Source organism: Schistocerca gregaria, chromosome 5 (genome assembly GCF_023897955.1).
Source record: "Schistocerca gregaria isolate iqSchGreg1 chromosome 5, iqSchGreg1.2, whole genome shotgun sequence".
Classification (NCBI taxonomy): Eukaryota; Metazoa; Arthropoda; class Insecta; order Orthoptera; family Acrididae; genus Schistocerca; species Schistocerca gregaria.
Window position 1 is genome coordinate 81,278,472 of NC_064924.1, and position 17,900 is coordinate 81,296,371.

At 43.1% G+C, this 17,900-nt stretch overlaps 1 protein-coding gene across 1 annotated transcript in view; it reads right to left on the reverse strand.

The window, feature by feature from the left end:
• Positions 1-15,107, reverse strand: part of LOC126272831 (UDP-glycosyltransferase UGT5-like) — a 103,497-nt gene extending 88,390 nt beyond the window's left edge. The window contains exon 1 of the mRNA XM_049976031.1: positions 15,013-15,107. The gene's annotated coding sequence lies outside the window, so the exon portion shown is untranslated. The remainder of the gene's footprint in view (positions 1-15,012) is intronic.
• Positions 15,108-17,900: the final 2,793 nt, after the last annotated feature.

Genomic DNA, 17,900 nt, shown 5'->3' on the forward strand with positions numbered 1-17,900 from the left:
ATAATAATACAGAGCTACAGTTTCCCCAGATGGTATTCTACTTAGCGTGCGTAATTTCTGAATGACTCTGTTTTCTCTACCATCTGTGCACTGATGTTGTCAGCTTGTCATATGTAACTGAACTCGATGTTGTTGAGGTCTTCAGTCCAGAGACTGGTTTGATGCAGCTCTCCATGTTACTCTATCGTGTGCAAGCTTCTTCATCTCCCAGTATCTACTGCAACCTACATCCTTCTGAATCTGTTTAGTGTATTCATCTCTTGGTCTCCCTCTACGATTTTTACCCTCCGCTCTGCCCTCCAATACTAAATTGGTGATCCCTTGATGCCTCAGAATATGTCCTACCAACCGATCCCTTCTTCTAGTCAAGTTGAGCCACAAATTTCTCTTTTCCCCAATTCTATTTAATACCTCCTCATTAGTTATGTGATCTACCCATCTAACCTTCAGTATCCTTTTTTAGCACCACATTTCGAAACCTTCTATTACCTTTTTGTCTAATATATTTATTGTCCACGTTCCACTTCCATACATGGCTACACTTCATACAAATACCTACAGAAAAGACTTCCTGATATCTAAATCTATACTCGATGTTAACAAATTTCTTTTCTTCAGAAACGCCTTCCTTGCTATTGTCAGTCTACATTTTAAATCCTCTCTACTTCTACCATCATCAGTTATTTTCTCCCGAAATAGCAACACTCATTTACTACTTTAGCGTCTCATTTCCTAATCTAATATCCACAGCATCGATTTAATTCGACTACTTTCCATTATCTTCGTTTTGCTTTTGTTGATGTTCATCTTATATCCTCCTTTCAATGGAGCAATGTCGTCTTTCTCTTGTTTAATTTCGCACTCACGAACATGATGAAGTCGTTGACGAGGTACCCCACTTCCATCAGATTTGCTATGGAGAGTACTGCGAAGAAGACGTAGTCGGCATAAGTAACGCAAACCACTTTCTCTGTTCCGATGTTGATTCGCAGCGATCGCTGGGTTATGCGTTCAAGTAAGGGTTCTAACGCAGTAGTAGAGTCTAACATGGCGAAAAGCCATTGATATCATAGCTTCATTAATTGGTGGCATTATACTGAATGGCTTCCAATTTACCGTTAGGTACTTAATTACTCTCGGTGTGTCATCGGTGTTAGTTTTATGCATACAGTTGATTAGTAAGGTCCGACACATTTATGTCTGGCACTGATGAGACCAATCCATCCTCGTGAGAATGGTAATGTCAACGTTTCAATGCTTACATTCAAAAAGTGGACTCTGAAGAGATACGAACAGGACCCCTTCTGGATAATGTCTTCTAGGTGATTTGAGAGTGGTGGGATGTGGCCCATGCAGTACATTCTGCTCGCTATAGATATTATGACTTTTGCAGAAGATCTAATTGCCTGTCAGAATAAATTCATGTTCTGGCTCTGATCTTGTGCAGCACGCCTGTCCCTTGTTTTTGTCGCTATCACCTCTGGTTCTGCACTCCAGTAGACTTCGAGAGATTTGTGTTGCGCCCTCCTTGCATTCCAGTCGAGATGGTTAGCCATAACAATGCCTCCTCCTACACGGGACAGTGTCGTCTTTCTCTTGTTTAATTTCGCACCCACGACGTGATGAAGCTTTGACGAGGTTCTCAGCTTCCGTCAGATTTGCTATGGAGCTTACTGCTAAGAAGACGTGGTCGGCATAAGTAACGCATACCACTTTCTCTGTTCTGATATTGATTCCCAGCGATAGCTGTTTTATGCGTTCAGGTAAGGGCTCTACCGCAATGGCGTACAACGGCATTCACTGATCTAATTACAATTTTGTCGGACAGGTGCCAGTAACAAAGATGAAGTGCTGCAATAGTTTGACGAATTGTTGGCCAAATCCGGTCTTCGTCGGTACCTTAACCAGAAATTCATGGTTTATGCGATCAAAGTCTAAAAATAGTAGCGGCCCGGGGTCTTTATTGTCCACCAGAGTACAAATGACACCCCGTAGATCGCAGGCAGCTGATATTACACTCTGTGCAGGTACCGCAAAATATTATTGTTTTCGTAGTATTTTTATGTAATTCCGGTTGCATTCGCTGTTTCACAGTCTGTGTTATTATTTTAAAGTTTGTGTTAAGTAAGGCGATAGCGCGCATTTCACGTATCCTTTTGTAGTTTCCTCTTTTGGGTACAGGCACAACGAAGCCTTCTTTGAGTTCCTCTGATACAGATCCAGGCTCCCACAATTCATTAGCAAGTTGAGTTAATGCTGGCGCCCCGGCCGGAGTGGCCGTGCGGTTCTAGGGGCTGCAGTGTGGAACCGAGCGCCCGCGGCGGTCGCCGGTTCGAATCCTGCCTCGGGCATGGATGTGTGTGATGCCCTTAGGTTAGTTAGGTTTCATTAGTTCTATAGTTCTAAGTTATAGGCGACAGATGACCTCAGAAGTTAAGTCGCACAGTGCTCAGAGCCAAAATGCTGGGGCCAAGATATTCCGATAGTGTTAATAAAATTCCGCACCGAGACCGTCGGGTCCAGGAGATTTTCGCTTCGTGGCGCCGAACACGACCTGTCATACATCGTCTTCACTGAACTGGGCTTCAGGAGTATCATTATCGTCACGAGACAATACGGAAACTATTTCATTGAGTACTTCGATTCAAAGAGCGTCACTGATCTGCTACCTGTCATGAAGTTCTGTGTAGTAGCTACACACTTGTGGCGAGATATCGCGTTGTAACTACAGTCCCCGTTCCATTAAAAACCTCTTCAATTACTTTCGCTTCCTGACGCCGCACTGTTCGTAAAGTGTGATACAGTGAGGCTTTTTCCTCTGAAGTAGGTCTTTTGGTTGGGATCGCGTTATCGTGCCTTCCATTTGTTTGCGATACAGGTTTGTAATTTTCTCCTAACACTTCTTTACACAGCGATATGGTGTTGGTGGCATGGTATAGTTCACAAAGACTTGAGAAATAAAATTTTATTATTTGTCTGTCCTAATACACTAATAACTTCTTACTCTTGATCTAAGTTTCGGTTCGGCTCTATGTAGCCACCATTTAATAGTCGATCTATTTGGTTTTGGAGCGATTTACTTGCTCCCATGACCGTTGGATGTCTGCACCCAGTTGTTTGTCTTGCCACAGGCTGATTCTCCAGTTGCCTCTCCCGTGAAACACTTCTGGCCGTTGGAGGTTCATGTAGCATTGATGGGCACTGCAGTGAGAAAAGACAACTGGAGCATTATCGCTGTTCATTACATTACGGCCGACAGCGGCAGAGACGTATATGCGGTCTGTTCGGCTGGGCGAAGTGCAGGCTATGAGTGTGAATGCCAGGTGTCAAGTAGTTTCAATCCAGAGATGAAGTAGTCGAGTTCTGTACATTTATTAAAGTTTCGTGTTCGGTCTTTTGCTGAGATAATACAGTTAAGCCGGCCGGTGTGGTCGTGCGGTTCTAGGAGCTTCAGTCTCGAACCGCGTGACCGCTACGGTCGCAGGTTCGAATCCTGCCTCGGGCATGGCTGTGTGTGACGTCCTTAGGTTAGACAGGTTTAAGTAGTTCTAAGTTCTAGAGGACTGATGACCACAGATGTTAAGTCCCATAGAGCTCAGAGCCATTTGAACCATTTGAATACAGTTAAAAGCTTCGCTTTCGATACAATTCACGGCATACTTATTAATCAAAGAAGGCACGTCATTTTAATAAAAATAAGAATGTTCCTCTTGGGGGTTACTGCCGGATGGTACGTATAAGCTGACAACCTGAATGCCATTGATTCGACAGGATATGTCCCGTCCATTTGTGAGCCGTATTATGTTCGAGTGATGGATACCATCTCGTAGTAGGATTGCGGTTCCTATGTGATCCTCTTTGCTGATGTTCGTTGTGGCTACTAAATCTGCTACGTTCAGTTCTAAGCAGACTTCTTGTAATAGCGCAACGTCTACATACGTGATTTATACGAAGTCTGTAAGCGCTCTGAATATTACATCAGTCAGAATTTATTTAATGTCAGTCGTTGTTAAGTTGTAAGTGAAAGTATAGGCCATTGACAAGGAGATACACCCGAGCCACTAAATTCTGCTCTATCCACACATACACATTCACACACATTTCCACATAAAAAATACGGTTGGCTCCCATTTCTGTCTGTTTCACCGCCCGTCCTCCAAGGATAAAAAAAATGGCTCTGAGCACTGTGGGACTCAACATCTGAGGTCATCAGTCCCCTAGACTTAGAACTACTTAAACCTGACTAACCTATGGACATCACACACATCCATGCCCGAGGCGGAATTCGAACCTGCGACAGTAGCAGCAGCGCGGTTCCGGACTGAAGCGCCTAGAATCACTCGGCCACATCGGCCGGCTTCCAAGGATCACCCGGTGGTAAGTTTCGATTGTCGCCGAGTTCTAAGGTGGCAGTTGCGGATGTTGCCTTTGCTCAAGTTTGGCTGTTTTTCAGTTTTTCGGCCACTTGTTGGGCTACCGGCCTCAATTGTTCAGCTGCCTGAGCGGCTGCTCCGCGAGCAATGCGAAGTTTCTTTTTGTCAGGTGAGGATCGGCCTTGGAAATCTTTCTGGGACTCAGATATGGAGGTTTAAGATTTTTTTGAAGTAGGAACTGCTTGTTCTGTGGCATCCGAATGATCGTGACACGTCACAGTGTGATCTGTGCCCTTGTCTGTAAGCTGTGGTGTCATTTGTCGGTCGTTGTCGTTTGTGCTGTTACATTTATTCAAAGAGTCGGTTGCAGGAACGCTGGATGTGACAGTAGTGTTGTGCGACGGTGCACAAGATGGCCTTCTTCTTCTTCCCCTGGAACAGGTTCTTTCAAAACTGAATCTTCTATGAATTGCATGAAGGCAAACTGATTAACAAGGGGACCCCCCCATACTGTAAATCACGGATTTTGATGCTCTTCGAATATGTTGTAGTGACACTTAGCCTGAGTATCTGCTTTTGAGAAAATCGATTTTGAAGTTCATTGCGCGCTTTGTATACTCGTAACATTACATACATTCCGAGCAATTCAGCGTAGCGCAGTGTGAAGGTTCACGGCTACCGCGCTAGAGGTACCGTGTTCGAATACTGCTCCCGTATGTTTTTTATGTATGCAAGAACCTTCCGGAAAATTTAGTCCTAACGTTCAAAAACGAGTAGACGAATTAACCGGGAAATACAGAAATGTAGTCGTGTCCTACACGAAATCCGCAAAGTTCACGAAACTGGGGTAGAAGAATGTTTGCGTTCTTTAATCATTTGGTAAGTGGGATAGAAAAAATGTTTCTACATTATCAATTCGTGGGGAGGGCAAACCAATTAAACTTTATACGATCATCTATTTACTGATGAAAGGAAAGCGAGGACGTGCACAATAAAAGTGGTCCCACCAAAGTGCACTCCTTATTGCCAGCCCTGCGATGTTTATTTTCACCGACAGGTGAAAATCGTCATGAAAATTATTAAGAATGCTTCCGAATTGATGAAAGGCAATAGAGAGATCACTTCTAGTGAAGATTCGATAAAATTACATTCGCGAATCCTATATCAATTCAGCGCACCTAATTTTGAAAGCTTGATTAGATACGCATGGTTCGCATCGAAATTAGCGGATGAAAGAGAAATCTTTTTGAATGCAAAAGAATTGTGTTTCCCGGTATCGCTCGTGAAGAAACCGTGCGCCTGCAAGACTGTTGCTTTCATAAAATGCACGTAGTGCTGCGAAAATGTGTCCTTCGGTTGTTTCTGTGGTAAATATCACCCACAATATTGTTCTGGCACATCAAGCAAAGTGGACGATGAAAAATAAGATTTTGTAATATTGTATGACAGAAAAAAAAAACTGAATATATCTTTATAACTTCGCACACCTTCCACTGTTCGTTGATATTCTTTGAAATACAATTGAAAAATTCGGTCAACTTTGAAAAAAAAAAGTTGACTGGCAAGATCCGAAAACAGTACCTCCAGCACGGTAGCCGTGCACCTTTACCGTTGCGCTACGCTCAGTTGCTCGGCGTAAGGGTAATGTTACAGGCATACCAAAACGCAATGAAATTAAAAAGCGATTTCCTCAAAAACCAAGGCCCGTCGCTAAAAAACCAGGTAGCCAGGTACTCAGGGTAAGTGCCTCTACAACATATTTAAAGCGCACCAACATCCGTGATTTACAGTATGGAGGATCCCCTTGTAAGTTCAGAAACGTTAGATTGCGGGGTTACCGCGAAGTTTGATTGAACGTCGGAAATTTCCACGTCATCACTCACAGGGAGTACACTGGTTTGCGATACAGTTACGAGGGCTTTGAAACCACACAGCTTGATATAGGACGGTATGTGAGTTTGTAAATCATTTTCAACAGTTCTCACACCAATATCCACTTTGTAGTTCGTGTCACCGCCACACCGGTCGGCATTTACTATGTACACGGTTCTAAATTCAGAAAGAGCCTGTTTAGTGTACGCCAGGTCTGGTTATGAGACGTAACTCAGCGTAACCAATGGTAGCGCAACTCACCTCGCCTGTGCTTGTACTCTGCATCCACATTCGTCTTTTTCATAATCCTTTGGCACGTTTTCTCGTTCCTCAATTTCACGATGTATACACTGACAGATTTCAGATAGATTATATAATGGTAAGACAGAGATTTAGGAACCAGGTTTTAAATTGTAACACATTTCCAGGGGCAGATGTGGACTCTGACCACAATCTATTGGCTATGACCTGTAGATTAAAACTAAAGAAACTGCAAAAAGGGGGGAATTTAAGGAGATGGGACCTGGATAAACTAAAAGAACCAGAGGTTGTACAGAGTTTCAGGGAGAGCATAAGAGAGCAATTGACAGAAATGGGGGAAAGAAATACGGTAGAAGATGAATGGGTAGCTTTGAGGGATGAAGTAGTGAAGGCAGCAGAGGATCAAGTAGGTAAAAAGATGAAGGCTAGTAGAAATCCTTGGGTAACAAAAAAAATATTGAATTTAATTGATGAAAGGAGAAAATATAAAAATACAGTAAATGAAGCAGGCAAAAAGGAATACAGACGTCTAAAAAATGAGATCGACAAGAAGTGCAAAATAGCTAAGCAGGGATATCTAGAGGACAAATGTAAGGATGTAGAGGCTTATCTCACTAGGGGTAAGATAGATACTGCCTACAGGAAAATTAAAGAGACCTTTGGAGATAAGAGAACCACTTGTATGAATATCAAGAGCTCAGATGGAAACCCAGTTCTAAGCAAAGAAGGGAAAGCAGAAAGGTGGAAGGAGTATATAGAGGGTCTATACAAGGGCGATGTACTTGAGGACAATATTATGGAAATGGTAGAGGATGTAGATGAAGATGAAATGGGAGATACGATACTGCGTGAAGAGTTTGACAGAGCACTGAAAGATCTGAATCGAAACAAGGCCCCCGGAGTAAACAACATTCCATTGGAACTACTGACGGCCTTGGGAGAGCCAGTCCTGACAAAACTCTACCATCTGGTGAGCAAGATGTATAGACAGGCGAAATGCCCTCAGACTTCAAGAAGAATATAATAATTCCAATACCAAAGAAAGCAGGTGTTGAGAGATGTGAAAATTACCGAACTATCAGTTTAATAAGTCACAGCTGCAAAATACTAACGCGAATTCTTTACAGACGAATGGAAAAACTAGTAGAAGCCGACCTCGGGGAAGATCAGTTTGGATTCCGTAGGAATATTGGAACACAAGAGGCAATACGGACCCTGCGACTTATCTTAGAAGCTAGATTAAGGAAAGGCAAACCTACGTTTCTAGCATTTGTAGACTTAGAGAAAGCTTTTGACAATGTTGATTGGAATACTCTCTTTCAAATTCTGAAGGTAGCAGGAGTAAAATACGGGGAGCGAAAGGCTATTTACAATTTGTACAGAAACCAGATGGCAGTTATAAGAGTCGAGGGACATGAAAGGGAAGCAGTGGTTGGGAAGGGGGTGAGACAGGGTTGCAGTCTCTCCCCGATGTTATTCAATCTGTATATTGTGCAAGCAGTAAAGGAAACAAAAGAAAAATTCGGAGTAGGTATTAAAATCCATGGAGAAGAAATAAAAATGTTGAGGTTCGCCGATGACATCGTAATTCTGTCAGAAACAGCAAAGAACTTGGAAGAGCAGTTGAACGGAATGGATAGTGTCTTGAAAGGAGGATATAAGATGAACATCAACAAAAGCAATACGAGGATAATGGAATGTAGTCGAATAAAGTCGGGTGATGCTGAGGGAATTAGATTAGGAAATGAGACGATTAAAGTAGTAAAGGAGTTTTGCTATTTGGGGAGCAAAATAACTGATGATGGTCGAAGTAGAGAGGATATAAAATGTAGACTGGCAATGGCAAGGAAAGCGTTTCTGAAGAAGAGAAATTTGTTAACATCGAGTATTGATTTAAGTGTCAGGAAGTCATTTCTGAAAGTATTTGTATGGAGTGTAGCCATGTATGGAAGTGAAACATGGACGATAAATAGTTTGGACAAGAAGAGAATAGAAGCTTTCGAAATGTGGTGCTACAGAAGAATGCTGAAGATTAGATGGGTAGATCACATAACTAATGAGAAAGTATTGAATAGGATTGGAGAGAAGCGAAGTTTGTGGCACAACTTAACCAGAAGAAGGGATCGGTTGGTAGGAGATGTTCTGAGGCATCAAGGGGTCACCAATTTAGTATTAGAGGGCAGCGTGGAGGGTAAAAATCGTAGAGGGTGACCAAGAGATGAATACCCTAAGCAGATTCAGAAGGATGTAGGTTGCAGTAGGTACTGGGAGATGAAGAAGTTTGTGCACAAGATAGAGTAGCATGGAGAGCTGCATCAAACCAGTCTCAGGACTGAAGACCACAACAACATCAGCATTACTCAGGAAATCCTGTGCCATTCCATAAACGTCTTCTACATCTACATTTATACTCCGCAAGCCACCCAACGTTGTGTGGTGGAGGACACTTTACGTGCCACTGTCATTACCTCCATTTTCCTGTTCCAGTCGCATATGGTTCGCGGGAAGCCTCCGTGCGCGCTCGAATCTCTCTAATTTTACATCGTACATTCGTGATGTCCTCGGGAGGTATAAGTAGGGGGAAGCAATATATTCGATACCTCATCCAGAAACGCACCCTTTAGAAAGCTGGACAGCAAGCTACACCGCGATGCAGAGCGCCTCTCTTGCAGAGTCTGTCACTTGAGTTTGCTAAACATCTCCGTAACGCTATCACGCTAACCTAATAACCCTGTGACGAAACGCGCCGCTCTTCTTTGGATCTTCTCTACTAGGTCATTTATATATATTGTGAAAACCAATGATCCCATAACACTCCTCTGTGGCACGCCAGAGGTTACTTTAAGGTCTGTAGACGTCTCTCCATTGAGAACAACAGCTGTGTTCTGTTTGCTAAAAACTCTTCAATCCAGCCACACGGCTTCTTGCGGTACCGAGCGGTCTAAGGCGCTGCAGTCATGGACTGGGCGGCTGGCCCCGGCGGGGGTTCTAGTCCTCCCTCGGGCATGGGTGTGTGTGTTTGTCCGTAGGATAATTTAGGTTAAGTAGTGTGTAACCTTAGGGACTGATGACCTTGGCAGTTAAGTTCCATAAGATTTGACACACATTTTAACATTTTTCTTGCGGTACTTGGAACGCTCCGAAGAACCAATGATCATCATACAATGTAAGCTTTCACGGCCGGTATTGTCTTCACTTAAAACTTCCGGGCTGATAGGCCGTGGTCGAAGTATAAAACTCTCTCCTGACGTTTCGTCTCCGACTGCGGGAGACATCCTAGGAGGCAAAGCGGCGAACTGCGAAGAGAACTCGAGGAAGGGCTGATGGCGGTAACCAGCAGAAAATTTTTTCATCTCCAATTGTTTCTTAGTAATACTATGCAGTGTGGTGATTGGAATAAGATTGACGGTCTAACATTCAAAACTATGGAAGTTAGTGCAGAAATATCAGCAAATAGGCAGAAGAAGAAGTTCAATAACCTACAGAACAACATTTCTGGAGGTTCAATTGAGGACAATTCTCGAACTGCTATTAACCTGTCTGATAAAGATTTGTCGAAAGTTGAAATTTCTGTACTAGCGAAAGGAGGCAATTTTGCTGAAACGCCCCAAAACGTACCCACAGAGGACATTGTAGCAAATATTGAGGCCGGTATCCGTCAGCTGCCACAGCAGTCCGCTGATATAATTAGGATGGAAACGGCTAGGATTTTAAGTACATGTAAGCCACCTAAAAGTAATTTGTCGCAGGCTCAAAGGAAGGCGCTGAGGGATATAAATGGAGATAAAAACATAATTGTTCTTAATGCAGATAAGGATAATGCCACCGTCATACTGAACAGTGAGGACTATCATGGTAAAATCTATGATATTTTGGTTCCCTCCAATTACAAAAAACTCCAGAAAGATCCGACTAGTAAGATTTTAAGAATGACAAATCAACTGGTGAAAGCGTCTTCATTTGGCTCCGACGATAAGAAGCTGCTTTGTAAAACAGAAGGGTACCCACCTAGACTTTACGGCTTACCCAAAGTTCATAAACCTGGGATTCCGCTGAGGCCAATTGTCAGCGCTATAGGCGGACCAACACACGAGTTAGCTAGACACCTTGCCTCAATGCTGCAGCCTTATGTTGGTCGGACGGACAGTCATATTAAAAATTCAGCTCATTTCATTGACAAGTTAAAGGAAACGAGCGTGGGCCCGGATGATACCTCGTCAGTTTTGACGTTGTGTCGTTATTTACCATGATTCCGGTAAACGAAGCTATCTTACGCATAGCGGATATTTTTCCTACCGATAATGTGGCATTATTCCGACACTGCCTCACCACAACCTACTTTCAATACAATAATAACTTTTATGAACAGATTGACGGGGTGGCTATGGGCAGTCCTCTCAGTCCTGCTGTGGCTAACTTATTTATGGAAACTTTTGAAGAACGGGCGTTGCAGACTGCCAGTAAGAGACCAGCCAGATGGTATCGCTATGTCGATGATACGTTCGTAGTATGGACACACGGAGCAGAGGAGTTGGATGCCTTCCTGACACATTTAAACAGCATTAATCCGAAAATCCAATTCACCATGGAGACGGAAAGGAATGGGCAATTGAACTTCCTCGATGTGTCTGTGGTTAAATGACGGGACGGAACGTTGGGCCATAAGGTGCAAAGAAAGTCCACACACACTGATCGTTATCTACGCAAAGAATCAAACCACCACCCTAGACAAAAAAGAGGTGTAATGAAAACTTTGGTAGACAGGGCGTACAAACTTTGTGAACCTGTTTATTTAAAAAATGAGATTGAATATCTACGCTCAACTTTCGTGACGAATGGCTATTCTAACAAGGATATAGATCGAGCACTGCGCTTTAGGCAGAGAATAAGGAGTAACGACGAACGACAGTGGTCCAAGGGCAAAGTTTTTCTTCCGTTCATTAGTAAGGTCACAGACCGCATTGGGAAAGTTTTAGGCAAGTATGGGGTGGAAACTATTTTCAGACCCACGAGGAAAATAAAAGAATTTTTAAGGTCAGCAAAAGATGCACGACACCCTTTGGCTACACCGGGGGTATATAAAATTCCTTGTAGTTGTGGACAGGTTTACATCGGTACCACAAAGAGAAGTGTGAACAACCGTCTTGTTGAACATAAGAGGAATTGCCGCCTGGGTCACACGGATAAATCGGCCGTAGCGGAACATGTTTACCAGGAAGGTGATCATGAAATAAAATTCAGCGAGACGAGCGTCATATCAAAAACCTCGCATTATTATGCACGCTTGTATAGAGAGGCTATCGAGATTGATAAACATCGTAATAATTTTAACAGGAAAGACGAAGGTGTTAAACTGGATAAAATTAAGATGTCAGCGTTGCACTGCAAGAGTGACGATCGATTACTTCCAATCGAGAATGTTGGCGTTACCAGAGACAATCTCATAGCCGACGCCACGTGATCAACAGTGGCGCCCTCTGTACTGCCTATATAATCAGCCCTTCCTCGAGTTCTCTTCGCAGTTCGCCGCTTTGCCTCCAAGGATGTCTCCCGCAGTCGCAGACGAAACGTCAGGAGAGAGTTTTATACTTCGACCACGGCCTATCAGCCCGGAAGTTTTAAGTGAAAACCAATGATCAATTTTTTTTAATTTCTGGACGCTGAGTGCCAAAACTGAAACTGAACTTCAACACTTTTGCATTTGAGATTCCATTTCAAATCAGACGGTAAATGTCAAAAACACGTGCAGAAATAAACACCATTCTGCAGCGGTGGCGGGAGCGCTGTGCAGACACAGCCAACAGGTACGGCGGCGCGGCCGCGGCTAGGGGTTATAAAGAGTTTATTTCGTGATTCAGCAAAATATTTGTTTCCTCACGGTTGGGCCTTAGTGTGTTACATCAGAGTAATAATTGTCATGGACAATGGTACATAAAACGTGAGAACGAAATATGCTGAGCATCATGTGTCCCTGCCAAGTAACATAGTTCAAATGAAACGTCTATGATTCATAGAAAGAACTACTACTGTGCAGTACATAAGGTAAAAGGAAGAAATACTAGAAGATAACTGAAAGAAATTCAAAGACGATAATCACAGTGAAATCACTGGACTTTATGATGGTCCCCATCGACATTAGAAAAGGTGGGACGTATTTTTAATAGGGCTTGTGATCATCACGGACGGGAATAAATTGTGCCATAAGCGCCTCCACGATCGCCACTAGGTTGGTGAGGAGTTCTGGAGGTTTGGTGTTCCAGTCCTCCAACAGCGCAAATAAAAACTGTTGGATGAACGTTGGCGTATATGGAAGCGCAACAATACGTCTGTGCAAAACATCCCGCACGTACTCATTGGCATTTAAATGCGGCGAAAGCGCAGGCCAGTCAATTCGACGAGTATCTTCTGGTCGCGAGAACTACTCCACCTGCGCACAGTTGGGCACGGCCGCGATTTGTCAGCCAAAAACATCGAGTCAGGGTCCAGTGCACCCGTGAGAAGACGTACATGGGGAAGTAATACATGTAATGGTACTTGAATTACGGAACCATTACGGCACCTCACCTGAACCTCTCAATACCAGCAATATTCTAATGTGAATCTGTAAAATAGTTAACATATTTCTGTGAACACATTCACATTTGATTTCATTAATGTAGAGGTACTTTGATACATCGATATGTTTATATTGCAATGATATTATTCTTTTGTGTATTTTTTCTTTGTCACTATAATCTTTGACGTACTTGTAACTCTGATTTTTGGGCGCGTAAGCGGTTACTAGAAAGTCTTGGTCGTTATGTTGAAAAGACGCAAATTGTAGTCAGTTTATGAAATGTGAACTTTAACAGTGAGGAAGATATTTTCAAGTATGTTTTATATTGTGAAGTGATGTTGCAACAAAAGTAATAAAAAAGAACTGTAACTTAAATTCGGAGCGCTGATTACTTTTTTTACATCACCATTGTGCTAACTTGCAAAAGCTTAACCTTCAAGAATGGTTTATTAAACACATCTATAAAACTTTTGAATATCGCAGAATAACACCTAGACATCTTTTCACCCGAACTTGGACTCATCACTACTTAGGTTTCCAACGATTGAGCCATGAGTTCACAACGAGACCAGCGTGAGAATCACGAAAAGATTAGTACCTAGTTTATCCATTATTTCATGGAATGACTTTATTAACTGTGCTCTAATGACACCTGCCACATAATATAACTTTGTTGTTGCCCGAAAATGCAATATTTAGCAGCGTGAGAAACACTACAATCATAATTAATTTTTGACCTTTGTTGTGGTGGTGTTGTTAGATACATTATCACCAGAACGCTGACCGCTGAGTGAAAGGTGTTCAAACACTGGAGGTGAGTATCCCGATGCAACATTGTGCCTCCCCACACCATAACACCTGGACCACCAAGAGGATTACGCTCGGCAGTGTTCCTCGGTCTATCACCTGTTCCCACCTCTCGCCATATGAGGGTACGTCAAGCATTTGTGTTTCAAAACATACAAATACATCGAAAATGTTCAAAGCGCGCTGTTTTGTTAGACTGCTTTTCACATTTGTATGTTATATTTTATTGCATTATGAACGATACCTACTGAAATGTGTAGCATTATCGTGTCTCTTAGTTGTTGATTTCATGCTTTATTTTATTTTATTTTAGAATGGAAGAATCTCTTTGACGCTCTTTTGGCCAACTGGCTTGGTTCAAATGGTTCAAATGGCTCTGAGCACTATGGGACTTAACATCTGAGGTCATCGGTCAGAACTTAGAACTACTTAAACCTAACTAACCTAAGGACGTCAGACACATCCATGCCCGAGGTAGGATTCGAACCTGCGACCGCAGCAGTCGCGCGATTCCAGACTGAAGCGCCTAGAGGCCGGCCGCGGTGGTCTCGCGGTTCTAGACGCGCAGTCGGGAGCCGTGCGACTGCTACAGTCGCAGGCTCGAATCCTGCCTCGGGCATGGATGTGTGTGATGTCCTTAGGTTAGTTAGGTTTAAGTAGTTCTAAGTTCCAGGGGACTAATGACCACAGCAGTTGAGTCCCATAGTGCTCAGAGCCATTTGAACCATTTGAAGCGCCTAGAACCGCTCGGCTACACCGGCCGGCGATCAACTGGCCTGTGGCATATTATGTACATGTCAGGGGGCTATACAAATCTTTTTACTCTACCCACAACTTTTCTATTTTACGTTAATCGACAAACTGCAGTTTTGCGGGCCCAGAGTAGTGTGGGTTCTAGTAACAATTTGTTGTTAATTATGCAGCGTGATAGCTGTGATTGTAACATCCGAATTTTGTTACTTTCTGTTCTGACCAGACCTGAGGACGATCTGCATAGTCCCTCCTTAATGTAGCGACCGACTTTCTGTCTGCTCTGCCACCATCCCATCTGGTTATAGGTTGAAGAGAACCGGCCTCTCAAGGGCGTTGCATCTCGAACGCACTCAGTGAAACATGTGTTTCAGCACTGTCTTGTTTACTTACGGGGTAACCGGCTGGTGGAAGGCGACAGGCGCAGCCACCAATAACTCGAGTCAGCCCGGCACTTGCAGCTGCCCGCCCGGCACAGGTCCCGAAGAGCACTGCGCAGGCGCGGTGTCTGGGAGCCCCACACGGCTCACTGCCCTCCCTTCTCGACGCTGCCACCGTCCGGGGACGGCACTCATTTAATCAGTGGCTGAGTTCCTCCATTAGCGTGTGCACGCACGCACACACACACACACAGACACAAACGACCTTCCCTTCTATGGCGCGACTCCCATTGGTACGGGCTCTGTATGCAATTTTTGCATAGCCACAGGCCTGACGTAGAAATTAAGCTGGCATTGTCTCAGAAGCTATTAATATTCGGATGGTGTTCGTCCTGACACAATTTTTTAGTGCTGGTTGCGTACATTCAGGAGCAAACTTAATTGATTTGTGACTCCCTGGGCAAACCCCTACCCCTCCCCTTCCCCCTCCCCCTACACATCCCTCACCCCCTCAGAAATCTACTTGCCGATACAATATCAAATTAATTTACTTATTAATTAAACCGAAAAATTAATTAATCCCTTCCCCTCTGTTTAACGCCAACGGCCTTGTCGCAGTGGTAATACCGGTCCCCGGTTACCGAAGTTAAGCGCTGTCGGTCTGGGCTAGTAATTGGATGGGTGACCATCCGGTCTTCCGAGCACTGTTGGCAAGCAAGCCGGCCCGAATGGCCGAGCGGTTCTAGGCGCTACAGTCTGGAGCGGCAAGACCGTGTAAGTAGGCTGTTTAAGTTTTTTTATTGGTTACGCCGCCGCCACGTAGCACTCTGTATGAAAATCACTGGCTGTACCGTGTGCAGTCGGTGGCTGGTTGGCATTGTTGTAATACTCGCCATTGTAGTGTTGGGCAGCGGCAGCTGGATGCTAACAGCGCGTAGCGCTGCACAATTGGAGGTGAGCCGCCAGCAGTGGTGGACGTGGGGAGAGAGATGGCGGAGTTTTGTAATTTGTAAGACTGGATGTCATGAACTATCATATATTTTTTGACTATTAAGGTAAATACACTGTTTGTTCTCTATTAAAATCTTTCATTTGCTAATAATACCTATCAGTAGTTAGTGCCTTCCGTAGTTTGAATCTTTTATTTAGCTGGCAGTAGTGGCGCTCGCTGTATTGCAATAGTTCGAGTAACGAAGATTTTTGTGAGGTAAGTGATTTGTGAAAGGTATAGATTAATGTTAGTCAGGGCCATACTTTTGTAGGGATTTTTGAAAGTCAGATTGCGTTGCGCAAAAAAAATATTGTGTGTCAGTTTAAGCACAGTCTTGTACAATTTTTTAAAGGGGACGTTTCATATGTTGACCCTTAGCCGGGGATACCTCACTGGAATCTTCTGATTTTTTCTTGTAGTTTGTGTAATTAATGTAGATTTTTTTTATTGCTAGCGCGTAATCATAGAGAGAATTTCCTTTGTAGTTGCAGTCTTTCATTGTTGTACAGTAAAATAGTTGTGGCATGCATGTAGTTTTGCACGAAGTATTTCGCTGCTGCGCTTGCAATTAACTACATATTATTTTCAGTGCTATGTTAATGTGTTCTCTTATTTTTGTTCTTCAAATTGTGTTTTTTCTGTGTTGTCGTGTGAAAAATTGTGACAATAATGGCGTGTGCAAAACGTAACACTAGGCTCCAAAGTAAACTGAGAAATGACGAAAGCAGTGTGTTAGCGTCACCATGTAATGAATTCACTAACGTTCAAAGTAGTAATTTGGTAATAGCGCATAGGGAAATGGAGCGGGTTGCAAATAATGGTGTAGGCAGTGAAACAATTAGTGAACAGGGAAGCGTTATCGATCGATCGGTCGGCAACAGCTAGCCTCAGGATTCCGAAATGACAGGACACAATCTTGCAAATACTGTAGATTCAGATTTTGCGTCCTCACCGTGTTCTCAAATAAATCAAGACACGTTTTCTGCTTTTCAAAATGCGAATATTGCCGGTTCAAATGCACTGCCGAAAAGCACTGAGGAACATGTTCCAGACACCAGTGCACTGTTATTACAGTTAATGCAACAAATGGGACAAAGGCTGCAAAAGTTAGACACAGCGCTTGAACAAAATCAGAGACAAACACAGCAACAGTTGGACACAATGGAACATAATCTTTAAAAGTTAGGCACAATGGAACATAATCTTCAAAAGTTAGACACAATGGAACAAAATCAGAGACAAACACAGCAACAGTTGGATACAATGGAACATAATCTTCGGAAGTTAGACACCACACTTGAACAAACACGTGAAGATTTAACTACTGAGTTACATAACATTGAATCGAAATGTCAAAAAATCTGTAATGACGTAAAAACACAAATTTGTGAGTATTTTCAACCTATTTTTTCGCGGCATGAAAACTCATTACAGAATCACGAAGCAGCCATAAAAGAATTGCAAACTGTTGTTCGTGAAAATCACGACACCTTGCAAGCTAAAATGGACTCAGTTGCATCCACCGATTCGGTTACGCAACTTGCAAGAACTCAGGAAAACTTAAAGGTCACAGTAGATTCGATTTCAACACAAATGGACACTCTGAAACTTGGTTCAGAAAAACACACTGAGGAAATGTGTTCACTATCAGAGAAAGTAGCCGAACTTTCGGATCAGTTCACTAATTTATCTACGAAGGTAGATGATAATCTGAATGACACAAAACCGGTAGTCTTTAATGACACAGAAGAGTTGGAACAAATTAGGAAATTCAAACAAAATCAGAATCAAATTAATACGCAACACCAAAGAGAAATCCGGGAAGTACAAGATCAGTTGACACAGGTAATACAAGAATTACGTATTTCAGAGGACACTCGCACTCCAATACGGGAAGAGGGACATAAAAA